This window comes from Prionailurus viverrinus, chromosome C2 (assembly GCF_022837055.1).
Source record: "Prionailurus viverrinus isolate Anna chromosome C2, UM_Priviv_1.0, whole genome shotgun sequence".
NCBI classification, from domain to species: domain Eukaryota; kingdom Metazoa; phylum Chordata; class Mammalia; order Carnivora; family Felidae; genus Prionailurus; species Prionailurus viverrinus.
The window spans coordinates 2,868,254-2,894,594 of record NC_062569.1 but is presented as its reverse complement, the minus strand read 5'-3'; the positions used below and the strand labels follow the sequence as shown (position 1 = coordinate 2,894,594).

Below are 26,341 nucleotides of genomic sequence, written 5' to 3'. Positions count from 1 at the left end.
AAAGTGGGTGATGGGCATTGAGGAGGGCACCTGTGGGGATGAGCACTGGGTGTTGTATGGAAGCGATGAACCACGGGAATGTACCCCAAAACCAAGAGCACTATGTATACACTGTATGTTAGTCAATTTGACAATGAATTATATTTTTTAAAAAAGAATAATTATTAGTGTAGGAAAATGTTCATGTATATATGTAAATATTAATATACTTATATACATGTAATAATTATAATTTTATTTCTCCAAAATGACACAAATTTATAAAGATACCAAGACATGACACTGTGAACCTTTTTATTGTTTCGTAATTAGAAAAAATAAATATTATGCATTTTTGTATCAAAAAAGTAAGCCTTTGGGTCAAGGTCATCAAAAGGCGGATATAGTATTTACTTGATGGCCAATTACTGAGAAGGTCCTACTTGGTCAGGCAGTGTGCTAGCTAGAAGCTGGAAACTCTACAATTAATAGAGCTCCCTTTCTTTTTTCCCCCCAGCTCTACTGAGGTATAACTGACAAATAAAAAATGTATCTATTTTAAGTGTACAATGTGATGATTTGATATACATGTGAAATGATTACCACATTTAAGCTAATTACGACACCAATCACCTCACATAGTGAACTGTGTGTGTGTGTGTGTGTGTGTGTTGAGAACACTTAAGATTACTCTCTCAGCAAATTTGAAGTGTAAGACACAGTGTTACTAACTATGGTCACTACCCCTCCCATCAGACTCCCAGAATTTACTCCCCTTCCAACTGAAAGGTTGTATCCTCTGACCAATACCTGCGCTCCTCCCTCCCACCCCGCTCACAAGACCCTGGTAACCATCATTCTACTCTGTGCTTCCGTGAGTTAAATTTTTTAGATGCCACATATAAGTGATGCCATACAGTATTTGTCTTTGGCTTATTTCACTTAGCACAATGCACTCAAGTCTCATCCAGAGTGTCACAAATGACAGAATTCCCTTCTTTTTTAATAGTTATTCCACTGTGAGATATATATCTCTCACATTTTCTTTATTCATTCATCCTTTTATGGACACAGGTTGTTTCTATGTCTTGGTTAGTGTGAACAATGTGGCAATGAATGTGCGAGGGCAGATGTCTCTTTGAGATTTGGTTTTCCTTGACATACACACCCAGAAGTAGAGTGGCTGGATCATGTGATAGTTCTATTTTTAGAATTATCCACAGCCTCACCAACACTTATGTTTTACCTTTTTTTTTTAATAGAAGTTAGTTAACAGATACTGTAATAATGGTTTCAGGAGTAGAGCCCAGTGATTCATGACTAACATGTAACATCCAGTGTTCATCCCAACACGTGTCCTCCTTAATGCCCATCACCCATTTAGCCCTCCCCCCACCTCCATCAACCCTCAGTTTGTTCTTGTATTTAAGAGTCTCTTATGGTTCGCCGCCCTCTCTGTTTTATCATACTTTTCCTTCCTTTCCCCTATGTTCATTTGTTTTGTTTCCTAAAGTCCACATTTGAGTGAAATCATGTGATATTTGTCTTTGTCTGACTTATTTCCCTTAGAATAATACATTCCAGCCTTTTTGATAATAGCCATCCTAACAGGTCTGAGGTGGTATCTCATTGTGTTTTTGATTTGCACTTCCGTGATGACAAGTTGCTATTGAGTTGTATGAGTTACTTACAAATTTTAGATATTAGCCCCTTATCAGATATATGGTTTGCAAATATCTTCTTCCACTCTGCAAGGATGAAAAGGTTGCCTTTTCATTTTGAGAATTATTTCCTTTGCTATTCAGAAGATTCTTAGTTTGACGTATTGCCGCTTGTTTGTTTTTGCTTAATAGAACCCACTCTCTACTTAATAAAGTACATTCTGTGCACCAGAGGTTGATTTGTCATCTGACAATGACCGTAAGGTGTGGTTAGCATGGTGGGAGCACACATGAGGGAATTCCGACTTGCTGGGGGAAGTATTAGAAAAGCTTCACAGAGGACGGATACTCCAAGTATCTTCACTCACTCCTTCATTTGTTTGATCAACAGCTATGTTTCGAACATCAACGACGTCCCAGGAACTGTGCTGGATGTTGAAATACAAAGACGAACAAGCTCATGGCTCCTCCCCCGAGGACGTCACTATCCAGTGTAGGACTGAAGGCCTTGAAGGGTGAAGAAGCACTTACCTCCTTGCAAGTGACCTGGTGACCACCAGTACCCCTGCCCAGCCCATGATTGCAGCTTGAGTATCCAGGCTTCCTTCTTCATATCCAAATCTCCCCTCCCCCGTGTCCCATATATGTAACTAGTGGCTCCTGTCAATGACAGCTCTGTTCCCTCGGGTCCCACTTAAAATCCCTCATCCCTAACTCTGAACATCCCTTTGAGTCTACTCTAGAGCTTCCAGGCACGCCTTCCCTGTACCCTCATTCTACCTTCTGTGAGAGTCACTCCTCACAGTCCTGCTGAGAGCATGGTGGGCTACAAAGCCTCAGCCCCGGTTATGTCTGATGGATGGGAAAGGACCCTAGAGACGAGCTGAGCCAATCAGGTTCTCCCTTCCAGGAGTCTGGAATAGAACACGCAGGCTGTGAGCAGTCTCCTTTGACTACTCGTGGATGGCACTATCCAGCAGGGTCTGAAATGGCCTTTTTTGGCCCGAGGCACTGGGTGTTAGAGGAATCAGGCCCAGGGGAAGAGAGCAGTCGTGCCCAGAGAGCATAGCACCTTGTAGAGAACTACACAGTGAGCTGCTATGTTGCCATCTCCTGAATTTGGATTCTGGAAAATGTCTCCCTGTTGTCCTCTGTTTTTAAAAAGCTTGTCTGAATGTGTTTCTCCTTACTACAAAAGATGCTCTTTGATTAAAATGATCTCCAAGAGGAGGTTTCCCGAAACCCTTAGAGGACTGCAGAAACTTACCGGAGAAACCCTTTAGTTGTATCAAGGCTGGGTCAGGCTCTGAGCCTTGCACAAGGCACGTGCTCAATAAATAATTGTTAGCTGAATGACTGTAGGAATGAAGAGCTGCCCCAGAGGGTCTTCTCCAGCTACCTGAGAGTCCTCATTTACCTGTCTGACATCCACAGCACTATGAGGAAAGTGGTCACATGGGCTCATGCACAGCTTGGATTCTTGCCTCGAACTTATTCCAGTAATCACTGAACACCTGCTTCTTTGGCAGTCCGGGCTGCACTGAGCCATGCCAGTGGATATTAAAGTTCTTCTCTGTTCCCAGTCTCTAGTGAATGATGGCTTTTGTGACAAGGAAAATGCTCAGTGTTCTCTTGAGTCCCATCGGCAGCCCGAACTGTAAGGACTGGAGCACAGAATCAAGCACAGAGAGCCCACAAGTGAAGATTTAGCTCCTGGTTAACAGGAACAGGCTTCACAAGTAGTTTTGGAAATGAGGTCAAACCCATTTGTTTCCAGATGGTCCCAGACTACAAAAAAAAAAAAAAAATTCAAAGGGTAATGGAAAATTTTCAGGCATCATATGGTCATTCATCATTGCTAACCAGCACCTTGATTCCCAACATGTTGGATGTATCTGTCATGGAAGCTGGCTGTCCCATAGAAGTGGACTTTATTTTTTGAAAGGAAAGTGATACCTTTCTATTCGAGGATTCATAAGCCATTATCTCCATTTCCAGAGTAATTACTCCTTCCCTGTTGTTGTCGAACAATTCATTTATATATATATATATATATATATATATATATATATATATATATATATAGGCATCCTTTTTCTGCTTCGTATTATTCATTTAACAATATTTATTGACCACCTACTATTTATCAAGCTCTTTTTCCAGACATGAAGGTAGAGGAGTGAGCAAAAGCAAAGTCCCTTATTTTCACAGAACATATATTCTAGTTGGCATCCAGAAGAAGAAAGAAGAAACAAACAACAACAAAAGAAGTAAATGTTTATGATTAGGGAGAAAAATAATTCAGAATTACGGACATACAAAGTTCCCTGAGTAAGAGGGAGTTGCTACCTCATATAGGGTACTCAAGGAAGACCTCGCTGAAATTGTGACAGCTGGAGGGCATCTGAAGGAAGTGTGGAAGTCGACCCTACATGTATCTGGGTAAAGAACCTCCTGGGCAGAGGCAACAGCAAGTGCGAAGGCCCTGACGCAAGAGCTGCTTGTATGTTTCCGAAAAAGGAAGGAGTGAAGAGAAGAGAATAGAACATGGAGTCGTAGATGTGTATGCAAACACAGTACCTTCTATAGACTGTGAATTCTAAAAATCAAGGACATGTCTTGTTCATCTTTAGACCCTCCCTAGCTCTTCCTGCAGCTACTGGCACGTAAGAGTGTTTTAATAAATGTTAGTCGGGGGCACCTGGGTGGCACAGTCGGTTGAGCGTCCGACTTCAGCCAGGTCACAATTTCGCGGTCCGTGAGTTCGAGCCCCGCGTCAGGCTCTGGGCTGATGGCTCGGAGCCTGGAGCCTGTTTCCGATTCTGTGTCTCCCTCTCTCTCTGCCCCTCCCCCGTTCATGCTCTGTCTCTCTCTGTCCCAAAAATAAATAAAAAACGTTGAAAAAAAACTTTTTTTAAAAAAATAAATAAATGTTAGTTGTGGTTATAAATGAATGCACAGTTTACTTATGCTCCGTGTCGTGTCTAGTGCACTCCTTTAATTATTAGGAAGTAAAGATGTTTAATTTAGCTTGCATTTCCTTTAATACTGAACTAGGTTTAATTCCTGAGGCAGTAGATACAGCTCTATTTAGATGATGAGTGGCTGGCTGGCTGGATGGCTGGTTGGATGGATAGATGGACCAACAGACTTAGATATACAGATGTCAGATTTGAGCAGAACCCTGGAACCTAGGCGTGGTGATACAACTGTGCACATGACCACGATCCAGTGAGCTTCTCAGTTTACCCTCGACCTGCCTATTTGCAATTTTATCCTTCAAGTGATGCAGACTGAGGAGTGTGAATTGCCAGCCTAAGGAGGTGAGATTATGCTTTGCTAAAAGCACCGCTATCTCAAGCTCAAGAATGTTGTGCTGATGTCACGAATATAAGCCCAGTTCTGGGCATCTTTATCTCCCTGACCTTGAAAGGTTATCACTCCGACTCAGTAATTCTGACTTGTCTCCTGATTGTATCTCTTGTCTTTATTTTCTACCTTCCTGGATGATTTATAGGTAGCTTCAGCCTGTGTGTTCCAGCCTAACACTAACAGGTAGGGCTCAGCTGACTTAATCATGCATAGACCCACTGCCCCCACCCCCGCCATAAATGCATACGGATCATTGGGACCCACCAGATTCCTGACCAAGGTTTCTTCCCTTGTTTCTTTTGTCTTGATGCTGGTCAAGCCTAAGGCCCTCCTTAACTAATATGGGACCAAATTAAGAACCAAATGAATAAATTATTGAGCAAGCTGAGGTCCTGCCAGGTCTTGCAAGGAGAAAATAGAGATGGTTAGAAATTGTTGAGATGAAGTTGAACAAGTTTTATGTTGGTTTTCACGTTTTTATTTCAATACTTCAAGAAGAAGACAGTTGGCTCTTTGTACATAAATAAAGTCATTTCCTTCTATGAAATTGGTGAACACATTTACCCATGTAGTTATTATAACAGCTCAAAGGGCATTAATTGACATGTTGTGCTAAACTCTGAGTTCTAATAAGGATGTCAGAAATGAATACGGTACACTGTCCTTCAAAGATACTCTGGAAATACTTCATCGATTTCACATAGGATAAAATCCTAATCTATATCCTTCACCAAGCCTTCACTCACGCCATGCTGTGTATCATGGAAGCTCCTTACAAACTATGACTGGTGTCCAAATACAAGACTTAAGTAAAATTTCTCTGGACCTTGAGTGCTAGGGAAGGTGTGTGTCTTCTACCTAACTGGTCTGACATTTTGTCTGACAGTGAGAACTATGCAAACTAGATGAACTGGATTCCATTTGGGTTTGGTTTTCTTTTGTCTGTTTGCCTCTTGTTTGTTCACCTTGTCTTTTAAGAAGTTCAAAGCCTGAGCATTAAACTCTATTTCATTACCTCTCATCCCAGTGTCCTGGCATAAGTACCCAGTCCCTGCTGACAGTACATGATTTCTGATCTTCATTTAGCTTTATTTCAGCTTTCCCATTTTTATAAGCTTTACACTCATGTTCAGGGAAGTTTGATGGCTCCATGAGAAACAGAAAAAATATGTATTTATGGTTAGGAAGCAAAGAGTTATGCGATGCATCACACTAAAAGTCATGGAGACTCCATGAGTCATGGAGACCGGAGTTCAAATACCAACTTTAACAATTACTCAGAGTGTGAACCTGATTCAGCAGATTGCTTAAATTTTCTGAACCTTAGTTTCTTCACCTGATAAATAGGGTGATGATAGTAAAATACTGTAAGGATTAAATAAGGTTGCACACAGAAAATGCTTAGAATCCAATCCAGCGCTTTGAAAATGTCCAATAAATGATATTCCCAGGTGAACAAATAGAAGCCATTGAGAAGCAACTCTGATTTACACAATGTATGAAAGTGTTTCTTGAATGTGGGAGAAGAGCTCAAATTTCACACTTTGTAACTACTTTATATGGCTTTAAATCCCAGCTCCATAAGCTACTATCTACAATCTCAGGTAACTTCTTTATGCCTAGTTTCCTAACATTAAATTAAAATAGAAACAATGTCCACCTCACAGGGTTATTTTAAGGAGGGAACACAGTATGGATGCTTGAAAAAGTGTCCGGCATACACTAAGCACTCAATAAATACTACTACAAGTGTTACAACTATAATAATGAAGAAGAAGAAGAAGAAGAAGAAGAAGAAGAAGAAGAAGAAGAAGAAGAGGAAGAAGCAGCAGCAGAAGCAGTAGTAGTAATTAGTAGTAGCAGTAGCAGCTGACTCCTAGATTCAAACTAAAATTTCAGAAACATCTACTCCATTTTGACCCCAAGAAACACTGAAAACAATAAACATAGAAAACTGACTTGGCCTGGAAACACAGAGATATTTCTCCTGGGATTGTTTTCAGTTGCACATTGGGAGCTTTTCTGATAACAACATGAGAGACAAATATTTGTGTGGAAATCCATGTGCAACCTAAGCCCAGAAAGGTGCACACTGCAATTCCTCTATGATGATGGAGATGCCTCTCTCTTCTATCTCTTCTAGAGCCAAGAAATAAGTGAACTGAAGAAGCCCAAAGCTCCTTATTATTGAATCCTTGTGTTCTCATTTCACTTTCCTCCTTGCAACATGTTTTCATATTGAGCCACCATTTCTTTTGATCCTTGGGGTGAGCCAAAAACGAGAGCTGGATGGGTGCAATTATTATCAATAATAAAGTGAGTAATACAATGAATTGACTCTCTCAGAGCACCCAACTGGTGACTGGCATGGCTTCAAAGCCAACTATCTCCTTTCCTCAAACTATGCACATTGCCCTAAGTTGGACATCCACACCCGAGCACTTTCATCTGTAAGAAATCATTCCACAGGGATCACCGGCTCATCTATAGAGAAGACTCCAGATGCTTTAGCCTCAGCTTCCGCTTTCCTCCAGAAAGATGCCTCACTCTGCACCTCTCAGAAAAGGGGCACTTTGGGGGAACAGGGTGCCTCTTTCCTTCTGTTCCTTGTGCATCTTGTTTCTGCACACGGCCCTGCCATCCCTAAGCTGTCCACTAAGCACCCACCACCAGCAATAAATGAGGTACATCATCACCCCGGGTACTTAAAATGGAAGACCGAATGAATTCAAAAACAGTTGAATCTAGGTAGGGCTGCTGAAAAACCCTTTAGAAGAAGTTGCCAAATCATTTTACTTTGTTGAAATCTCTATTTAAACCCTTCTGAGGGGCGCCTGGGTGGCGCAGTCGGTTAAGCGTCCGACTTCAACCAGGTCACGATCTCGCGGTCCGTGAGTTCGAGCCCCACGTCGGGCTCTGGGCTGATGGCTCAGAGCCTGGAGCCTGTTTCCGATTCTGTGTCTCCCTCTCTCTCTGCCCCTCCCCCATTCATGCTCTGTCTCTCTCTGTCCCAAAAATAGATAAATGTTGAAAAAAAAAATTAAAAAAAAAAAACAAACCTTCTGAGTTCTAAGAGAAATGTAATTAAAACCATGACTTTCTCTGTTCTAATGAACAGCTTCTGCTGTCTAAGAAAAGAGGAGAGCCTCAATAAGATGCCTGTGGCTATTCTAGCCCTTGGGAGGAGGCAAGGGCCTCTGGCGCCATCCAGACCCAGATTGTTTGGAAACTGACCACGCACGTAGGTTGGGATCTGGGCTGGTTATTAAGCTACTGTCTCTCAGTGCCACCCACCCTTCTGTTTCCTGGTTTATCATTCTGAGGCTTGACTCCACAGACAAAATCCTCCTTTGCCATCTGGCTTCCTGTGAGGATCTGCCAATAAAGGGCATGAAAGGGAGACTGCAAGCCTGGAGGAAGAAGAAGGGATTTGCTCCTTGCTGCTTGCTTCCTGTGCCGCCAGTCACCTCAGCGATGGCTCTCCAGCCCAGGAGCAGTAGCTGGTTCCGGATCCCTGTTTTCCATATTCCTGCACATCTGATCCAAGCTTCTGGGTTTTAATAACCCACCTCTTCTCTTTGCTCCACCAGCCCTAAGAGTGGTAGATGGTTTCCGCAGGCGCTTCATCTTTCTTCAGTTACAGTCCTCCAAATGCCAGTTCAGCAGTTCAATTCCCTAAGTTAAATGATCTCTGTTGAAATAACTAGAATGGTTGGCTCCTCTCTTCCTGGTGAGGCACTGCATTCTGCAATGCAGCTACAGATCAAATTGGTGAAATCTAGTACCTTCCATGATTTCACTGGGGGCATCAGTAGGTGGTCCATGAATAAAGGACTCAGTAAACAACTTGGGGAAATGCTGGACTGAACAAAGATAGCTTCACTTAACTACAGGATTTCCCAGAGCTTTTGACAACCTAATAGATTTGTGAATCCCAAAGACAGAGTTACAGAATCAGGGAATAATGTAAGTGTATAAATCCCTTTCTGAGGATACAAAAATGTCCACTAAATGGTGGTCAAACAGAAAGAATGACTAATTTTGTTAAGGCAGAATCACCAGGTAGGAAGGGATAGGTACAGACTGACAAATATCTAACAACTGGCTTTCCAGGAAACGTGGAAGAGGAGAAAAGAAGCCCTGCCATGTAGTACTTGCTGATTTTTACGATGTGAATACTCCCACCATGCTGATTTCACATTACCAACATGCCATCACTCAATGCAGACTTGGGAGGAGACACGCAATGGGCTTTTAGTGTAGCGTGCCAGGATCTGGGTAGGACCCAGTCCCAGATCTCTGAGCTTCTATACCCTGACCCCTGAGGGGAAAGACCGAGCCACTTAGAGGGGTGATTTGGAGTGAAGTCCGCAGCTGATCCTTGGTACCAGTCTGAAGTTTCAGAAAGTATGTAATCTGCTCTCTTTGTGATGCCATTTCTTCCTAGGAATCTCATTTCACCTTGTCCTTATGCTGAAATTCCTTCAACTTCTACCAAAGATATGCTCTTAAGAGATAAATCAAGGAGGGGCACCTGGTGGCTCAGTTGGTTGGGCATCTGACTCTTGAGGTTGGCTCAGGTCATGATCCCAGGGTCATAGGATCAAGCCCCACATCAGGCTCCACACTAACCATACAGCCTGCTTAAGATTCTCTCTCTCCCTCTGCCCTTCTCCCCTACTCCTGCTCTCTGAAAGAAAGAAAGAAAGAAAGAAAGAAAGAAAGAAAGAAAGAAAGAAAGAAAGAAATGGGGAGGGAGGGAAGAAGAGAGGGAGGAAGGGAGGGAGGGAGGGAGGGAGGCAGGAAGGAATTAAGAACATAAACTTATCTACCCCACTGGGCCAAATGCCTGATGTCCTGGAGTCACATTTTGTTAGGAAGTGAAAAGGGAAGAAAACCTGAGGACAGTGCTTACTGGGACAGGCATCAGAAAGAAGAAAGTAGAAGGAAGGGAACTAACCTCTATCAGGTGTCTGCTTTTTGCTAGATAAGAGGTTCAGAGGTCCCTGAACTTGGAAGGAACAAAATTCACCTTTTTTTTTTAACTATTCCTTAACTAATATCTAGCATTTTCTTCATTTCCAAATGTAGGCTACAAACCCACAATATGGCTTTGTCAACAACAGAGGTCACAGATATTTTCTTTTTTAAATAATTTTATTTTTTAACATTTATTTATTTTTGAGACAGACAGAGACAGAGTGTGAGCAAGGGAGAAGCAGAGAGAAAGAAGGAGACACAGACTCCAAAACAGGTTCCAGGCTCTGAGCTGTCAGCACAGAGCCTGACGCGGGGCTCGAACTTGTGAACCGTGAGATCATGACCTGAGCCGAAGTTGGACGCTCAACTGACTGAGCCACCCAGGCACCCCGACAGATATTTTCATGTATTCGTTTGGCGGATACATTAAAATACTATTTATGTGCTTCACTACTAGTTATAGTACTTATAGATCGGCTTGATATTTTCATTTTTAACATTAACAAAGAAATACGTATGGTATTCTATCACAAACTTGCTTTAAAAGTTTTTTGGTAACTGTAATTTAATTGGCTTCCTTTATAGTTCTATGTATTTCGTTTTACGAATTTAAAGTGATTGTCCTGAGAAGTCCATTAGGGCTTTATGAGAGCACCAAAAGTATACACAATCACAAAAGGTTGCCAAAGTATTTTAAGTATGTTATTCCACTTAAACCCCAAAATGATGCAGATAGGTTTTCTTGTTCCCCTTCCACTGATGGGAATACTGAGTGTCAGAGAGGTTAAATGACAATCCCAAGCTTATTCTGTCATTACCTGGCCGAACTGGCAATTGAACCTCACAAAAATCAAGTTGAAAAAAATAAAAACAAAAAATGTGCTGTATACCTTCTATTTTTTAACATTTGACTAGTTCCATTTGAAAAATACAAATCAATAAGGAAAAGACAAATGTCCCAATAAAACTATTTGTGATTAAAAATGACACATCACGTTGTCCTTACCTATCTGTCTGACAATGGGCACTTAGCTTGTTTCCATGTCTAGACTATTGTAAATAATGGGGCAATGAACCTAGGGGTGCAGCTCTCTCTTCCAGATACTGATTTCATTGACTTCAGATCATACCCAGAAGTGGGTCTGCTGGATCATAGGGTAGTTCAATTTTTAATTTTTTGAGGAACCCCCATATTGTTTTCCATAGTGGCTGCACCCATTTACATTCTGAATTCTGACTATTCTGAATTCTTCACCAGACAGTTCACAGATCTCCATTTCTTAGGGTCTGTGTGTAGATCTTTATTAGTTTCCTTTGGTTGTGTCATGTTTGGTTGTCGTCATGATTCTTGATTCCTTGCGTTGGCCTCTGTGCACTTGAGTGAGCAGTCTCCTCGTCCAGCCTTTACAGGTTCACTTTGGCAGGGACAGTCCTTCACCACAGCTCAGCTTGGGGTCTTGGACGGGTCGGCTGGTAGTGTCTGTGTGAGGGCTGGGCTTGCTGTCAGGGTTTGTAGTTGGGTGAGGCCACTGCCTGTGCTCTGAGGTTAGCTGGGGGTTCCACTGGCTGGGCTCCCCAGTCAGGTGGGGCCACCAGCTGGGCTCTGCAATCGCCTCTGGTCAGACGAGGTCACAGGCTGTGTTCCCTAGCAGAGTGGTGCCACAGTTGGACTATGTGTTTGGGAAGTCTACGGGCTGGGCTCCACATCACTCTGGGTCAGGTGTGGTCTCAGGGTGTGGTCCCCAACTGGATGGTACTGTTGGCTGGACTCCACATTCAGGCAGAGCTAAAGGCAGGGCTTCACAGTTGGACGCCCCGTCCAACTAGCTGTGCTCTGCAATCAGGTGGGATGATAGACTGTGCCCTGAAGTTGGTGGGGGCCACAGGCCGGGCTTTGTGATCAGACAGACCCATATCCATGCTCTGCTTTTGGGCAAGGTTGCTGTCCGGGTGCCCCAGTCGAGAGGTGCCTCCAGCTAAGCCTGCTATTAGGTGGGACTAGAGACTTTGCTACGTAACTGAGTGGTCACTGTCTGGGCTATCCACCCAGGGGAGGCCTCGGGCTGTGTTCAGCAATCAGGCAAGGCCATGGGCTAGGCTCTATTGTGAGGCAGAGCAAAAGGCTGGGCTCCATGGCCAGGTGGTACCATAGGCCATGTTCACATGTGTGGCCAGAGGCTACGTTCATCAGCTGGGAAGGGCTGCTGGCTTGGCTCTCCACCCAAGTGGGATTATGGGATGAGCTCTGTGGCTACCCAGGTTCCCTGTCCAGCATTCCTGGTCGGTTGGGACTTGCGTCTATACTCAGTATTTGGGTGGGGTTAAGAATCTGGTTCCTTGCCCAAGTAGGACTGTAGAGCGGATTCCTTAGATGGTCAGGCTCATTGACTGGGGATCCAAGTCAGGCAGAACTGTCAAGCAAGTTCCCTGACCAGACGGGGGCACCAGCTCAGCTCTGTAGATGGGCAGAGGCACGAAATGGGATCTCTGTTCAGGTGCCATGGCAAGCAGGAATGCAGTCTGCCAACATCTGGGCATTGGTTGCTGTAAGTCCCAGCCTCCTCCTCCATCACTATCTGATCCCCGGTGGTCAAGATTCCCCCAGTGATCCTGCAGAATCTCCCAGGGATCCCCATGAGGCGAGATCCAAGTGGGCCTCTCCAGAAGTGTCCCACAATGCTGGGGTGGCTGGATGTCCACTGGGGGTCTCGTTCCCACAAAAGCTATAGGCCTGGAGAGGCCCTCTTGGTATGTGGCTGTGCTGTCCTGGGGGACGGGCAATGCAGTCAGAGTGCAGACGCTCCTCTTGTCCTCCGAATGCAGTCATTCCCATTCCCAGTCTCTGAGATCCGGGGGTTCTGGGATTTTCACAATGGTGTCTCGCCTATGGATGATGGCTACGGAGGCTTCTCATGGAAGGGACAAAGGTCAGGAATGACCTATGTTGCCATCTTGATGGTGTCGCTCCTCTACAGGAAACTAAAAATCTTCCATCATGATACTGCAGCGCATCCTTCCCTGATTTATAACTGCCTGGAGATGAGGCCGTTCAGACAGTCAGATGCATTTATTCAACAAATGAATATGGACCGTGTTGGCTCGTCAATATTCTGTAACTTGCCTGTGTTAGCTGGTTATTTTCCTCATCATCCTTAAAAGAAATATCAAGAGATTGAGGCTCAGATTATTCTTCTGTGGTTTGATAAATTTTTCCAAGGAGTTACATTCAAACATGTTTGCTGCTTAACACGTTACGACATATAGTTTGCATACAAACACACGTACGCACGTATATATGATCACGTGGAAATGCTTTATGTGGCCTCATTTCAATCCTTCAAGGTATCAAGCATTATGTTACAGACAGGAAATATCCACATTGGACTCTTGGTTGTGAGACTGACATTCACTGAGTAAAAATGAATTTGGGTTTTACTAAATAAAAAAAAAATTGCTTTATAAAGAACCATGGTTAGGATACGCTTAACCAAGACCACAAACTACCACTTAAATTAGGGTTTCAAAATGACCAGAACTGTGACAGAGAAAAGCCCACAGGAAGAGGTCATGCCTGGAGGCTTTTTGTTTTTGTTTTATTGGTTTTTAAAGGGACATTTTTAAAGAGATTTAAAATACAGATTTTAGAAACGATGCGGTTACTGACGCTGACAAGGTCCAGAGTTTTCCACAGGTGCGGTGGCTGGAAAGGTGAGTAAGGACTGTAAGCTGCAACAGAGGAAATGACAATCAGAAGATCTCCAGAAAGCCAGAGGACAAGGTGTTTGAAGTTTTGCACAGAGGGTTGCTGATGTTACACATAATATTTGGGGTTAGAAGAACCAGCTCGTGGCTCCAGCTCTGCCTTTTGGCTGCTTAACCCTTTTCCTCAGCTATAAGACAGCAACAGCGGTGGTAATGACGGTGATGTCTGACAATGAAGTTGATGATACTGGCGGTGACGGCAAGGGTGATGAGTCACTCACCTACTTACAGCCCCAGGATTTACTAAAGATCATTTATGTGAGTGCATTTGAAAACTATAAAGCTCGATATAAATGTAAGGTATTGCTTTCATAGCTTGAGAAGAAGTGACTTCTGGGTCACAGTATCAGCCAGGATTCAACCAGAGAAACAGAACCAGTGGGAAATATATACTAAGAGATTTACTGCAAGAAATCACCTCATGAAATTATGGGGAACAGCCAGGAACATCCACAGATGGGGCCAGAGGAGAGGCAGGCAGCACCCTCAGGCATGAGCTGAAGAAGCCTACAGGCAGAATTTCTTCTTCTGGAAAGACTCAGTTCTGCTCTTAAGGCTGTTCCGCTGGTTGAACCAGGCCCATCCAGGTTACTCGAGTAAAGCTCCAGAACCGTTTCTCAGTGAACAGGAACAAAACTGCCCCCTACCTATCTAGCTCACTGATAGTGCACATGAGTTGGTCACCTCCCCTGAGGCTGTGAGTGATTATAATTGGTGTGATTACACTACAGTTCCTTAAAAATAATCCTTATTTAAACACGGTTTTAAAATGTGTCACTACCTCCAGTCCGTCATCCAAGTGGACACCTTCCCAGGATCCTGGAACTAGGTTCCGTTCCCTTGCTTTCCCCTTGGCGTTCAGAGCAGAACAACTGCGTTGAGGTCTCAGGGTTTCCTGAACCAATTCAGCTTCTTAATACTGACATTTAAATCAAACACCTTCAGTACGTGGCTGAGCCGTCTCCTTCATGAAGGAGAAAAATACCCAACACATATCATGAGCTTCACATAAACGAAGATTTGAAAGATTCACATCACAGGTGAACAATTTCCAAAATAAAGATTTCTTCTGCACGTAATAACGGTGCTTTGGAATTTTGTCAAAATTGTATCTTACCAGGATGTTCTCTGGGCCAAGAAAAGTAATTGCAAATTCACCACAGCAGAGTGAGACAAATTCAGCGATTTGGCCTCAGAAAATACTTTTGCTGTTTGCAGAGGATGGCATCTGGGAGGATCCTGGGTTCAGCGGTAATGAGAGTCAGGCATTAACGGCCCTTTACAGGCAGAGCTAAAATAATGCTACAGCTGATGACAGAGACAGCTTGGTGAATTCTCGAGAAGGCCAGTCTCCCCAAATAGAACTTCATTAACCTGCCCAATTTCCATTGGGTCAGATCACATCACCTATTTTCTACTCGTCAACTCCCAGCCAGCCAACCTACTGAATATCATGAAATGTTTAAATATCTCCCTTGCTTGTGTCCTATAATTTAACTCCATCTTTCCCCTCTCTCTCCTTTCCTTATATACCTCATCCCCAATGAAAGAGCAGTTGGTCCTAAATATTTTAATCAACAACAGTCTTTGGATGCCGACTACGTGCCAGGTCCTTTAATAACAGGCTGAGATTACAGCCTATATGAAAGGTCAAATAGAGCTGAGCAGGGGGTGGGAAAGCTTCATGGAGACAAAGACACTAGAATTCCTCCTTGAAGATGAGGAGGTGCCTTCCACACACAGCTGATGTTCAATGAGTATTTACTGCGTGTCCTAAACTGGGGAAGTACTTCGTGTGTTTTGGGAAAGAAGCATAATTACCCTCACTTAGAGCGATTTGTTTTTAGGTCACGTCTAGTATGGAGTGACACCGACAGTCGCTAGAGTCCACGAAAGACCTCACAGTGTGGATGTAGGTAAAAGCAGGGATGAGGAGGGTTGTCCAGGCCAAGCAGCAAACAGCAACCAAAAAGAAGCAGAGCACCAAAGAGCATGGTCAACTGGCAAGCAGTGCTGAACATCTTAGGAGTCCTGTTCCCTTGAAAATCAGGAGTAAAAATTCAGCAAACCTTTTAGCCCTTTCGAAACCGTGCAATGTACCTGTGATTCAACTGAGCTGATATTTCCCATTCCTGTGGTTTTTCTCAGACCTTCCAACAGCCTGGTAATCCCAGAGTAGACATATCCATATCATTTTATGGAAGCCAGCCTCCAGGAAACAATCCTTAAGAAGACACACAGTGTTTTATGGATATTTTGTGTCCCCTGAGTACTAAGCCCAGAGATGGAAACATAACACACTCAATACATGCTACTTAACTGATGAACTTTTTGGCCAATACTTTGCTGCTGGGATTTAACACCATATCTGACTTCCAAGGAAATGGTCACTTGGAAACATTACCTAGCCAAATGAAGATAACCAGATATTAAGTTCAATGCATAGAATTAGGATGTAGAAGAGTTAGGTTTTGATTTTAGATAATTTGCTCTTTTCCAAAAAGTGCCCTAGCGATAAAACCAAAATTCTACCTCCCAAGTCGGATTTAAATCCAACCACTAATTAAATTGATTTTCTTTATTCTTACCCCCATTTATTCGTTGGTTCCTAGCACTAAGGAGTCATGATTTAGGGATGAGCAGAGGCCATTAAGCTGATGCAAAGTCACGAAGGTTAAAGAACATTTTGGAACTATGACAGGAGCAAATCTCTTCGGAGAAGTGGAAGGCAGATGAGGTGAGTAGATACTATCAAATAAAGAATCTGCTGTGAAACTCAGAACATGACCAGCATAAAAACAGTTAAAACATTTTTTTTTCCACAGTACTTAACCTTGTACCTTAATAAAGTTCAGAAATATTAGAAAATCATTTTGGCTGCGATAGGCTCTAAATAAGGGTGTCACAAAAATATCCCCCAGAAAAACTTAGGGAGCTATATTAGTTTGCTGGGGCCGCCATAACAAAATACTGCACACTGGGTGACCTAAATGTATTTTCTTACGGTTCTGGAGACTAAAAGTCCAAGATCAAGGTACTGGCAGGTTTGGTTTCTCATGAGGCCTTCCTCCTTGATTTGCAGGTAGCCACCTTCTCACTGTCTCCACATGGCTTCTTCCTGTGAATTCATGTGCCCCTGGTGTCTCTTTATTTTCTTACAAGGACACTAGTGCCATAAAGTCATGCCCTTCTCGGGACAGCCTGTATCTGGTAACTGAGAGAGGGAGGTGTAAAGGCCCAGCCATTTCAGCCCAACACGGGGTATTTGTGAGTAGCACTCAATCCAGAGCATCCAGCCTGCCATGTTGGCTGAGGCCTGTCAGGCCTGCAAATCATGCAAAGCAATTTCAACTCTCAGTCAGCCTAATCCTGCCCTCCGCAGTGTTGATCTTTAATAAATATCTTGCTCTCCAAACTCCATCTCCACTTCTCAAGGACCCAACCTACCACAAGTAGCTTTCAAAGCTCTGCAAGAAAATACGCTTAAATAGCAATTTTATGTCCAGCCAAATTGTCACTCAAACGTGAAGGCTGAGTATTGAATCATGCAAGATTCATAGAGTTACCTCCTCATGTCCCCTTTCTGGGAAAGAAAAATTACTAGAAAATATGCTTGAGGAGACAAAAAAAAAAAAAAAAAGGCCAAGAAAATGGAAACCATGAAAACAGTAGGTCCAAAGCCACAAGCACATTAAACAGGAAAACCAGACCAGAGATACAACTGTGCAACAGGCCGTGAAAAGTAAAAGGTCCCAACCAGAACATTAAGCTAGAGTATCAGGAGAAAACTCTTCACAAAAAGGTAGACTCATATTCGACAGGTAATGCGATCAAGTGAGAAAAATCTTTGTAAAGTGGTGATGGGATTGTGTTTCAATAAGAAAAAGAAAAGAAAATTAGAAACTTTAGACACAACATCTGTATGACTAAAATACATACATAAAGCCCATTTAAAATGTCATTGTTTTGAGAAGCTGAAGTAAGTGACAAGAATTTCTTATTTTAACACTTTGAAAGCTTATTTTGAAAAGCCCAAATCTACACGACACAGGATTCATGTCATTTCCTCCTCCCAGAAGGCCACTCTGCTTGATCTTGGGGTGAATAATATGTAATCATAACATTGCTAATGACCCGTAGAGATGCTTGAATTTTCAATTCAATCTACGGGCAAAGCAAGGAAGGCTTAAGCATATTTATAAAATAGAATGAAAAAGTAATAAGCCTTGACGATATTTAACGATGTAGTTGGGAGATCATGAGAATTGCAAGGAGGAAAAGTGAAAGGAAGTTCAGGGCTTCTATTTCATCTTCTATCTCTCAGAACAGTGAGTCCAATTTGTGTAAATTTGATGGATCAAGATGAAGCACTTGAAGTATACTTTTAAAAATTATTCATGTGCCCACAGAAGAACCCACCCAATAACAAAAGAGTGGGATGAGAGGAGGGAATGTGGTGGGGCGGGGGGCAGTGACACAGGTCTTTTTTTTTCTTTTTGATCATGCAGAACAGAGAGTCTGCAGCTAATGTTTAAAATTAATCATTGGAGAAATAAAAGTGTCACATTCTATTGAGAATTTTGAAGATAACTGTTGGAAGAATCAAAAGCAAGAAGAACCTATCTGCGGACGTGAGTCAGAGGAACGCAGGGACGGGTTAAGGAACGGGTGCTTTTCACTGTATGCCTTTCTGCACCGTTTGAATTTGACTCTCCACATGCAGAAATATTTCACCTGGCTTCTGCTCTCCCTCTGCCCCCTCCGTCAGCCCCTCCCTATTCATGACTGTCTACCTGAACTCTTAGGTTTCCTTCACCTTCGAAACACAGTTTCCTCTTTACGTCTACCTGTTCCACACAGCAGAACCCTCGGACTCAGGAATAAGGTGGCTCAGCCCTCCATCGTTCCGTTTTCTGGGCACTGGCCTCTGCCTGATGGGAGGGGGACAGGTGGTAAAGTCTTATCTCCCCAGCTGGCTTGACTAACTTCCTCCGTGTACCTAGAAATTCCAGCAGCATTGAACATGCACGGGTCAATGCAGACTTTTTGAGTGCCCTGAGCCACTCACTAGCCACATGACCTTAAGCAGGCCACTTTACCTCCCGCGGTCTCCATTTTCTCTTCTGTGAAATGAATGCATCTAAGGCCCAAATTCTGAAAGTCAACCAGGTTTTGGAGTCTCCAACCAAGGCTGGGATTCTAGAAGGCTGCCTGGCCCAGCTCCACATCCTAACAGCCCCCAAGCTCGTGGTCCAGCAGTGCAGCCCTGGAAATCCAGGAAGGAAACCACCCCACTTCCTCCACCCCTGGCAGGTCCGGGATTCTTCCTAAATCTGACCCAAAACACATGATGACGCCTCTGGCCAGTTCTCTCCTGATCCTCACCTCATGTCCAGATTTTCTCTTTACCTACTTCCTAGGACTCTGTTCCCCAGGCTGTCCCTCCTTCCCCGGCCACTATGTAATAAGACACGGGTGCCAATGCGCTTTTGTCCCATGCCATGGGCCAGTAACAGGGTCACCCCTAAATTAAATTAAATTAAATTAAATTAAATTAAATTAAATTAAATTAAAGGTATTTTTCAAGCCATGAGAACTGTAATAAAACACCCATCGAAAGAAACCCACAAGTGATGTGCTCAATGCATAATCTGTATTATCTTTAAAGGTCAAAAATCAGTTCTCGGTGAGGAAAGGAACGATCCGTGTGGAACTAAATCTCCACCAGCCAATGAGGACCAGGAAAAGGGGGCTGGCATGCCATCAAGGAGTAATTTGGCCCAGAGAGCTCATTGCCCTGGCAAATGAGAATTAGAGTCTAATCATCCCATTGGCAGGTTTTAGAAATTTTTAAAATAATACTCTCTACAACTGTCACAGTGTCAAAACAATTATTTGCCTGCTTGAGCAGGTGTCAGGCATTGTAAAGTGTATACGTCCTTGTAAAATTAAATGAGAAACTTTCAGAAATTGGTGTAAGCTGGGGCCCCTAATTATAGCATATACAGATACCTGAAGTCAGGAAGTGAAGAGAGAAGAAATTTTCCTTTCGCTTCTTCTTTTCCCTAAGGCACTGAATTCTAAGCACACACACGGTAAAGGCAGAATGTGCCACTTGAACTTCAGGGAGGGATTCCGAGCCCTTTTGCCTATCATTCTTGCCTTGGAGCCGCCGTCGGTCCTTAAACATGTATCCATTTGGTCTGCACAGTGTGTAGGCTTCACCTGCATGGTCTCCCTTGGTCCCCTCCACAGCAGCCCTGCACGTTTAGCCAGGCAGCGTCTTTGCCCCGTTTTACAGACGCAAAGCCGAGTGGTGCTTCAAGTCTCCTAATCCCAAAACACCCGTTCTTTCTCCCACAGGACTCCCTGTGCGACTGGCTTTCTTCCTGGCCCAGTAAGTAAACCTTCGCTAGAACTACCTCAGGCCTCACCCTCCCATTGCTGTTTCTTGGCCTCTGAGACTCTTAGACAGATGGGTAGGAAACAAAACGGGCGCCACCACCGGCACGACGCCCCTTGAGCTAGTCACAAATAACAGACGCTGAATTACTGGTGAGTGATTGGTTGACTGAAATAATAACACCAGGAGGGGTAACCCCCACCCCCCCAAACTGAAGGAGCAGTCAACTCAGCCAGGGTTCATTAGTAGTCGACTACAGACGAGGCATGTGTGCATTCAGGTATGTTGCACATGGAATAAAGCAAGATTTCTGCCCTAGGGACTCTGGTGCTCGAAAAGACAGGAACGGTACTTTCTAAATATAATGGCGGCTCTCGCGAAGGTACGACACGCTAAAATGTCAAAGGGGAGAGGGAAATATTCACAGCTTGTTGCCAAGGGACTCCTCCTCTTCTCCATGGCTATCGAGTACCCCCCACGTTTGCGACAACCTTTGCAATTCTACAAGAACAGAAGTGACCCCCGTCCTGGGTCGCCACAACCCTCAGAGGCATCTTTAGGTTCCAAAGGCAAGGAGTGTGGATCGATCACAGATTAGTGGGTGCAAGGGGCACCCTACCAGAGCCTCTTCACCCGGCGGTACCATCATCCCCCAGCCACCGGGAGTGTCGGCTGTCAGTGAGCTCCAGCTGGCCCCTCGCGTCAGAAAATTGCCCTTGGCAGATGAGAGCCTCCTGGCCTGAGGAGCCATGTCATCACCCCCAGGGACGGCCCACAACAGATGACTCGGAAGGGTTCAGTCGGCTTCTTGGCCTCAAGGTGGGGACCGCTCAGTGGTGTGGTTTATGCTCCAGACTCCCCCGTGGATCAGGCCAAGGCTGAGTTTCCTGAGACCACAAACTTATTCGCCCTTCCCTTTTCCCGCCTGCCCCCCCTGCCTCCTCCAGGCTTCTCCTGATAGCCTCCCTTTCATAAATCCCAGGTATCCAAGTCACCGTCTCGGGTTCTGCTTCTTAGATCTAAGACACTTACCTGCTCTTTTGGAGCCCCATCTCTTCACCTGTGAAACCCTGGCAATTCATCACAAGTGGTGGCGAAAACTGGGGAGGTGACGTCATGCAAGTGCCTTGCAAATTCCTGGGCTCCGTAAATCACAACAAGGATTTTTCCTCTTTAGTCACATTTAAGAGAATCTCGGGTCTCTGGGATAACAGGACAAAGAGGCCCCGGGCAGCATCGGCTGGCCACAGGGACTGAAGAACCAGAAGTAACCAGAAGTTTGTAAATGTGGGAGAAGCCGGACCGCCCAGAGTACCGGGGACCGGTCAGGACTTGCGCCAGCAAAGTGCATTTTGTCCCCAGTTCACCACAACGGGGGCGGGGGGGGGGGGGGGGCGGTCAGGGAACCGGTCGAGGACCCGGCGTGGGGGGAGCAGGTGGCAGGGGCGGCAGGGTGCCCCTGGAGGAGTCTCAATTCAGCACGTTGGCAGGTTAGCTGTGCCGTTCACCTTTGAAGCACAAGGGCAAACGGATTGCGCACCGGATGAAACGGCTTTCTCTGAAATATTGCTTCCTGACTCCACCGTTTCATCTGCCCCGGCTGCGGCCTCCCTCCACCTTCTCCTTTTCAGCCTGGCTTCCCACCGTCGCTGCGGGGCGAGCCCGAGCCGAGGAGGGCACCTGGCTTTTGTGGCAGCGCTTCAAAGCTGGAGGCCAGGTGTGTTTCTAGGATTTAATTAAGCTGGAAATGAAATCCAGCCCCGGAGTGGCCCGTCGCCTTTATTATCACATTTCTTACCGATTGTCAGGCCACGGCGGCGCTGGGTCTTGAAAAGGAACGGGCGGGGCTGCTTCCCAGGCACGGGCTCGGTGAATCCATTTCACGAGGCATTTCGGGTACCTTCTTCCCTTTCGGCAGGACGGCAAAAAAATCCCAGCATTCCTGGAGCCTCCTGGGGGAAAGAATTACCTTTAAAGGAACAAAAGGAAAACGCGGTTTGAAATCACACGTTATTTCAAATATATTGTCTATTATACTATAATATAATATGGGCCAGCCATAAAAATGCAGAGAATTAAAAACATAGAGAATTAAAAATCACACGTAACCTTGCCAGCTAGGTAGATACAGCCGCCGTGAATATCGAATATCATGGTCTCCTTCCTGCCAAGTGCTGGTGCGTGTTCAGGGCTTAGTGTGGAGGCAGTGAGAGACAGAAGGGAGCCCTTTCTTGAGGATGGGAAGAATCTGATCACACAGGGGTTGCGATTCACTGCATAATCCCTTTTTATTATTTATGTATATAGTCACTAACGTTAATTCATACAGGACACGAATTCACTGAGACGAGCCCCCCCCCCCCCCCCCGCCTCCTTTTGCAAGCAAACTAGAACCAAGGAAAACAAACAAGAAAACACAAGACTTCAAAGAATCTCCGGGCTCAGTAATGCCACAGACTATCGCACTGCAGTCATGTTTTCTGCGCCTAATAAAATATTCTGTAGTCGCTCAGATTAATCAAATCAGATGAGGGGATTTGCACACTGCTGAGCACTGAGAAAGGGGCTTAACGGTCTCCCAAAGTAATATCATTTGACATCCGGAGCTGTTAGACTGCATCAGTAGAGGGTATTCACTCTGTGGCCTGATTTGTGTTCGGCGGGTGGCAGTCCCCTTGGCGTCCCCTTAGTGCGGCGAGGGCTGGCAGCTACAGGGCACTGACCTTTCTCACTCTAGAGATGTGATTGCTTTCACACTGATCACACAGAAACACTTAGCAAATCTCAGACTGTTAACTCCATCTCACATCGGCCATGCTGGCATTTTATGATTATCATCCAGCTGAAAACTCACTAAGAGGGGGAAGCCGCACCGAATTAATGACTTCCGAGGTAGCGATGTAGTCAGTTTCCATGCAACTAGTAAGCACCACGTGGGCCCAGGGCAAAAGTCACAAAATCACGGACTGTCGAGAAAAAAATGGAACCCCAAGAACTTCTCATCCAGCACCCTCATTTCACGAGTAAAGGAAACCAGGGACCAAAGAGGAGGAGGGATTTTTTTTTTTTTTTTTGCAAGGTCACAGAGCTAGCAGGGAGCAGTGGCTTTCCACCTGCATGTTAGTAGCAACAGATCGTAAATGGAATACTGCATGTATAACTACAACATGCATGAAACATCTAAGAAAGCAGCACCATGACTGAAACAGGTTGGCATCCAAAGCTTTGCCCTTCCTTTGCCATCTCAGTTATGAGGTATCTTGGAAAGCCCTGAATCTCCAGGAAGCATAAATTAAAACCACCTTCCCTTAGCATTCTGGCTCCAGGAACATTTCTTGCACCTCCAAATATTCTTTATATAAACAAATAATCTGTGTTAGACTGATAAATAATTTACATTGTAAAAGTGTGATCTCATAGTCTCATTTGCAAAAGGAAGACATTAATGATATCTGCAACAGCAAGGGAAATATCCATCAGAAGTTGAACAATGAAAATGAGTAGACACTGTAATAACCGCTCCCAGCATCAATGCTAGCCATGGTCCACCGTAGATGCTGTGTGGTTTTGGAGGAACTAGCCTCAGCCCCAGCCCCAGCCCCAGCCCCAGGAACCGTTCGGGATTGGCCTTAAACCAATTAGCTGTGGGTAACCACTGAACTGGTAAACGTCAACAGTTGACTCAGATCCACTGAGTAAGAACAAACACTGACTTTGACTTGGGCAAAGCAAACAAAGTTTACAAATTGAAGGATACAAAAGGAAGTCACGGTGGTAAAAACAAACGGGTGGTTGCCAGAGGAGAGGGTGGGGGTGGAGGGTGAAATAGATGAAGGGAATTAAGAAGTACCAATTTCCAGTTATAAAATAAATAAGTCACGGAGATGAAAAGTACAGCAGAGGAAATACAGTCAATAATGTGGTAAAAACACTGTATGGAGAAAGATGGTAACTATACTTATTGTGCTGAGCATTACATAATGTATAGAATTGTTGAATCACTGTGTTGTACACCTGAAATTAATATAACATTGTATGTCAACCACGCTCCAATAAAAAAAAATTAAACAATACAGCAGAGAGGTCGACAATATTCTCCAAAGAACTTGTAAGCTTCCAGGTTACAATAATTCTAAACAATAGCCCCAAGAGTTACAGATCATAAATTTGAGAGTAAGGTCGCATCAGACATCTAGACAGCCAACTTCCCCCTTCATAAATAAGACTGGAACTGTTCTGCAGTTCACCTAGTCTGAAGAAGTTTTGGGACTTCTTCATCTGGATCAGTTACACACCATCACTTTCAAGATTATATAACTGAAGGGTATGACCCAGAGCAATGCACTTGGACGCAAATATAACTCTATTAGTAATTCTCAGTCTTCCCAGGCTAACGTAACCCCATCTGCTGGATGTCTGAACCAAGGACTGGCAAATCAAAACGGGGCTCAGTAACCCTATCCTTAGGAGTCAGGACTACTTAGGAGTCAGGCCTACTTGCCATTAAACCAGTTATATTCTTGCAGTGTAATTATACCTCATGGCCGGAGTGATTGGCTCAATGATAGACATGTGCCCTAATTGGTCCAATTAGAGGAACGTTCTCCTGAAGAACATTTTGTTTGACAGTTTAGGTACAGAGAGTCTTTCCCAGGGATATTATCCAACAAGCATTAGTTGTCTCTTATCCTGTCTGCCTTCCTAGAGCCACAAAGGGATTCACCTTCTCTGTGCCATGGCCTGTGTTAGGCAGTGGGCTAAACAGAATGTCTGCTCTCTAGGAAGTCACCTCTTACCAAATATTGACAGCAGCAATGAAGTTAGAGGGGTCTTCAAGTTATTTTTCAATACCTCAAAAGGTCCAAGAGAAAAAAATAATCACATCTTTAACCAGAATAAGAAGACTTAACTGTGTGTGGGGCTCTGATTACTTGTGAATGGGGTAACACTGGTTATTCCAAAATGATAAATTCTGAAAGTTAGAAATGGAAAAATGTGGTGAGCACAGCATAATATACAGAACTGTCGATTCACTATGCTGCATACCTTCTGAAACTAATGTAACGTTATACATCAAGGACCGATAGATAATAAATAGATAGATGATAGAGATATATACATATGTATACATCTATATATATATACATATATATTCTTTAAATATTGAAAAAAAGAAATGGAAAAATAAATTTAAAGCTAATTAATTGTGTTTTTATGGTAGGAAATCCTCCAATAGAGAGAGATTTTGTAGTGAAAAAAAAGATAAGGAGAAAGAGGGGGAGGAGGAGGAAGGAAGGAAGGGAGGGAGGGAGGAGGGAAGGAAAGGAGGAAGGAAGGGAGGAAGGGAGGGAGGGGGGAAGGAAGGAAGGAAGGAAGGAAGGAAGGAAGGAAGGAAGGAAGGGAGAAAGGGAGGGAGGGAGGGAGAAAGGAAGGAAGGAAGGAAGGAATTACATGGGACAGGGTGGTACATCAACCTATAAATCAATCACTTGTACACTTGCTCAGGTGTCCTAAACTTCATTCTTCTGAACTACTTCATTCTCACCTCTCCTGACTTGCAAGAAAAGCCACCTTGAAAATACCCAGAAACGAGATGCTAATAAAGATGAATAAATAGCTTCATTTTCCCTCTACTTCACAACACAAGAACAACATCATTTGAAATATACATATATACTGAGCTCTCGGAGGAGGTGCTGCATTAGTTTCCTGGAGCTGCCATAATAAATTATCCCAAACTGGGTGACTTAAAACAACAGAAGTTTCTTCTCACGCTTCAGGAAGCCTGAAGTCTGAAATCAAGGTGTCAGTGGGGCTCACCTGCAGTGAAGGCTCCCGTGGGGAATCCTTCAGGGCCCTCCAGCTCCTGGTGGCTCCTAGAGTTTCTTGGCCTGTGGCAGCCTAACCCCAATCAATCTATGTGTCCTCACACGGCCTTCTCTGTGTATCCCTCTGTGTCAAATCTCCCTGTCTTTTCTCTTGTAAGAATACTTGTAAGACATAATCACTCTAATTCCAGGATGGTTTCATCTGAAGGTCTTTAACTCAATTCCATCTTCAAAGATCCTTTTTCAGATAAGGTCACACCACAAGTACCAGGGCTTTGGACTTGGATATACCTTTTTAAGGGACACTACTCAAGGTACCAGGTGGGTGAACGCATACTCCTGATGCTTTGACGTCC

The 26,341-nt window shown here is 44.1% G+C and overlaps 1 long non-coding RNA gene across 2 annotated transcripts in view; it reads right to left on the bottom strand.

Moving 5' to 3' along the window:
- The window catches only part of LOC125175547 (uncharacterized), a 343,167-nt gene that overhangs the window by 253,789 nt on the left and 63,037 nt on the right, over positions 1-26,341 (bottom strand). For both annotated transcript variants that reach the window (XR_007155869.1, XR_007155868.1), the window contains exon 2: positions 21,956-22,126. This is a non-coding gene — a long non-coding RNA (uncharacterized LOC125175547). The remainder of the gene's footprint in view (positions 1-21,955; positions 22,127-26,341) is intronic.